This window comes from Numenius arquata, chromosome 14 (assembly GCF_964106895.1).
Source record: "Numenius arquata chromosome 14, bNumArq3.hap1.1, whole genome shotgun sequence".
Taxonomy (NCBI): domain Eukaryota; kingdom Metazoa; phylum Chordata; class Aves; order Charadriiformes; family Scolopacidae; genus Numenius; species Numenius arquata.
The window spans coordinates 4,185,769-4,190,065 of NC_133589.1; positions in this window are offsets into that span (position 1 = coordinate 4,185,769).

Below are 4,297 nucleotides of genomic sequence, written 5' to 3' on the forward strand. Positions count from 1 at the left end.
GGGGAGGGCTTTTTTTTTTTTTTTTTTCCCAGTCTCCCTTAGTAAACCCAAAAAGGGGGGAATTGGGGGGGGGGGGGGGGATATTAATGGCTTAATCGCTTTTATGTGGCTTTAAAAGCATATTTTATAAATGTTTAATGCCTTCACGCCCGGACCTCCCCGCCGCTGTCCCCGGGACGGGGGGTTGGCATGCCATAAATCAGGAAAATGCTAATAAAAACCCCGGGCGTGGCGGGGGGGGGGGGGGACACGAGCCCCCCCCTCCCTTCTCCTCCTCCTCCCCCCCCCCCGCGGCTCCGGCCCTTCCTCCTCCTCCTCCTCCTCTTCCTCCTCCCCCGGCCGGGAGCCATCTTGTAGCAGCAGCTCCGGGCTGGGGCAGCGCTGCTGCAAAACACCGAGCCCCCCCACTCCCCCCCCCCCCCAAAAAAAATGCCCCCCCCAATATATCTATATATACACATAATTATTATTATTTTTTCCCTCCGAGGCGCGGTGCTGCGGATGCCCGGGGGGGGGGGGGCGGGCACCATTTTCCCACCATTTTCCACATTACCGTCCTGTTCCCACCCCCCCCGCCACCCCCCCCGCCTTTTTTCCCGGTTATTTCCCCGCAAAGGGACACCCCCACACACACACACCCCCCACACACACACACCCCCCTCTCACACACCCCCCCCACACACCCCCACACCCCCCCGCTGCAGCCGCCCTCTCTCCCCCCCATTGCAGGGGGGTGTGTGTGTGTGTCCCTGTCCCCCCCAGCTCGGGGGGGGGGGGGGACCCCGCGAATGTCCCGGGGAAGTTGGGAATGGCGGCCGCTCTCACGTTTTCCCCGCAAAGCTTAAACACCGCTTTCTCCAAAAATACCTATTTTTATTGGGGAAAAAACAAAAAAACATTGGGGGGGGGGGAAGAGGAAGGGGGGGGGGAAGAGGAAGGGGGGGGCTCTCGCATTCACACACACCCCCACCCCCACCCACCCACCCCCTTCCCCGTCCCCCTGTCCCGGGGGCTCCCGGCAGGTTCCCACGGTGCCGCCCGCCCCCGGGCCGCCCCCCGCCCCGGGGAGGGGGCACCCCGCCCGCCCTGCGCGCCCGGGTTCTCGCCCTCCACCTCCCCTTCTGTTCTTTTCATGTAGTTTTCTTTATTTTCCCTTTTTCCCCCCCCCTTTTTTTCTCTTTTTCTCCCATTCCTCTCCTCCCCCCTTTTTTTTTTTCCCCTTTTTCCCATGTTTTTTCCTACTTTTTTCCTATTTTTTCCCTCTTCCCCCCCCCCAAGTCGAACACAAAATTCTCTCCGGGCCGGCCCCTAGTGCGGAGCTCGCAGCCCCTAGCCCCACACCGGCCATTGCCCCCCCAGGGGGATGCAGGTAGGACGGGAAGGTGGGGGAAAGTGGGGGGGAGCTCTAGGTTGGGGGGGGGACCTGCCTGGAGATGTGGGAGGCAAAGAAAACTGATGCCCCCCCCCCCGCTCCCCCTAGTGCATCTTCCCCCATTTTGGGGGGCTGCCAAGGTTGGAGGGGGGGGGGTGTCATGGCAAACCATCGCTCGGCTTTGCTCCCGCCGGCTGGGAGCAGGCCCCGCTGGAACCCCATCCCATCCCCAGCCTTCTGCTGGGACATCCCCCCCCAATAAGCGCCCCCCCCCCCCCCCCCCCCCCTCGGCATGGGGGTGCTGTGCATCCCTTTTGCCCGTTGTTTTTAACGTGCTTACTACACATTTTCAGGGTGTCTTTGGAGCTATATTTAAAGCCTGCAGTCAGCGGCTGGATTTAGAAAACCGGGCATAAATCGCATTAAAACACGGACGGCGACGATCCCAACGCGGCGGCAAAGCTTTACCCTGATTTCATTCCCCCCCCGCCCCCATCTTTTAAGAACCGAGTCTGACAGCGGGGTTCCGTCCCCCCTCTCCCCCAAATAAAACCCTGCGGGGGCAGAGGTGGGATGTAAAGGCAAAGGGGTCCCTGCTGGGGTTTATTCCGATGAATCCTGCGGGATTTCTTCATCGACAGGGGGGGTGGGGGGTAGATTAATTCAAAAGCCCGGGGTCCCTCCCCACGCCAGCCCCCTTGCCTGCAAGCAAAGAGCTGCTGTCTGTGGGGAGGGGGCTGCGGGGTGGGGGGTCCCGATGAGGAGATTCCCGGGAAGCAGCTTGGGAACCGAGCGAAGAATTCCTGATTAATGACCAGAACAGCTCAGGATTTCATTTTTCTCCATAAATCCTGGCTGATTATAAACCCCTGGCTGCGGACTTTGCATGGGGCAGGCGGGGGGGGGGAGCCCGAGAACAACCCCCCCTCAAAGGCTTTGCCCACCCCCTGGGAGCGGCTGGGGGCTGCAGCATCCTCGCACCATCCCGGCTCCGCTGACCCCTCGCCCCCCCGGTGTGGGAGAATGGATGGAAGGGGGGGGGGGGGGACAAGGATACGGTTGGTGCCCCCTCCCTGCAAAATCACGGTAGTTGCGATCCCGCAGCTCCGGGGTTTGGAAAGCCAAACATCTCCCAAACCGCAGTCTGGTTCTCAAGTCCAAATAAAGCCTGTTGGTGGTTTTTTTTTCCCTGCCCGGCACAGGAGGGCGGGTGCGCACGCACGAAACCACCCTCCTTTCCCGCTCAGCCCCCCAAACCCTGAGCTGGGACCCCCCCCAAATTAGGACCTGCCCCGTGCTGGGTGCCCCGTGCCTCTCAGCCTCCGCGAAGCCCCCGGTACCGGGCTTTTGTCACAGCTAGACTGGATCTTTGATAGATCGGGGTTGGTTTATTTTCTTTTTTTTTCCCTTTTTACCCGATAATAAGCTTTTTTTCATCCAAAATCAGACAAAAAAAAAAAAAAAAAACAAAAACAAAATAGGCAGGGAGGAGGGCTGACATGCACAACCTGTAGAGAGCTTTGAGAGGAGCCCGAATCCCAAAGCTGGAATTACTGCCTGCGTTTTTGGGCTAGGGACCGGCTGCTGAATCGGGTGTAAGGCACGGAAATGGCAGTTACACCTTCCAGCGGAAAAAATGTGGTTTAGCGGAGAAACGTGCATGGGAAACCTCCCCAAATCTGCGACACACGCACACGCACACACACACGCACACACACACCCCCCCATAACACCCCGTTCTGCATTTGTGAGCTTAAAACAAACCTACGTCCAGGCAAACGGGAATGCTGGGCTCCGAACGACAAGATCTTCTCCATCGACGGAGTGAATTGGGGATTTTTATTTTTTTTTCCCCCTTGATCTGTCAGTAAAATCAAAAATACCCTCCCGGATGCAGGACACGAGCGAGCGGGAGGGAGTAGCGTGTGCTATTTTGAGGTTTGATATAAAATAGATACCCTTGGCTTCAGCGTTTCTCCGTAGCCCGGCCCACAGGAGCTGCAGGTACTTTCATATGCATACAAAACATTTTAAAATGGAAAATATTCACAGCTGCTCTTGCCGTTTTGACGGGGGGGGGGGGGGGGGGGGGGAAGGAAGGAATCGCGGGGCATGTTAAAGAGATATTAAAAGCTGTGGTTTGAAGCTCCTAAAGCATTTACTCAGCGGGAGATCCAGAGAAAGAAGTTTAGAAGTTAACTGCATACTCGTGTGCCTTTGCTCTGTCCTTCTTAAAATTCACCTCTCCTATCTGCTTCTAATTTAAACAAGCGGAGCCCTCCAGGAACTGGAAAATCCAGATTTGCAGCATCTCCCAGGGAAAGACGATTTCCTACGTGCACCCCCCCGCCTCCCGCCCCCAGCACGAGGGTCCTGCTGAAGGTGAAACCGGTGAGCGCTGATGGTTTTGCGCCAAGTTAATCTTCCCCACAAATAAAAGACCGGGGGAATGTGGCTGAAAACTGCCCCCGTGTTGGGGGGGCTTGGTCCCATCCCTCTTCCAGAGCCCGGTGCGGATTTCCCCACCGCTGCCGGCGGAAGATGCTCATCCCCGCACCGTGCCCTGGCCCGTTCCGGCTTCCCTGCCCGAAAACAAGGTAGTCCCATCCACTTCCCCTGGGGTACATTATCCTGGCTTAAAATTAACGCTCACAAATGTATTTTCAGATCCCTTCATGAAAGGCACCAGCAGCGCTAGGTGTTACTAGTATAGATCTTTCACCTTTTAACAGCTGTTAATTGCCATTAAAACCAAACATCCACAGCTTTATGGGAACGGCGTCTGAATTTCCATGTCGCGCCCCGTGCCTGGCCTTGCTTCCCGGCACGTGCCAGCCTGCCCCGACCAGGTGCCATCCCTAAATCCCACCTCAGTGATCGTTACCTTGCACCCTGGGACCCATTTCTGGGTGTTGTGTACCCCCC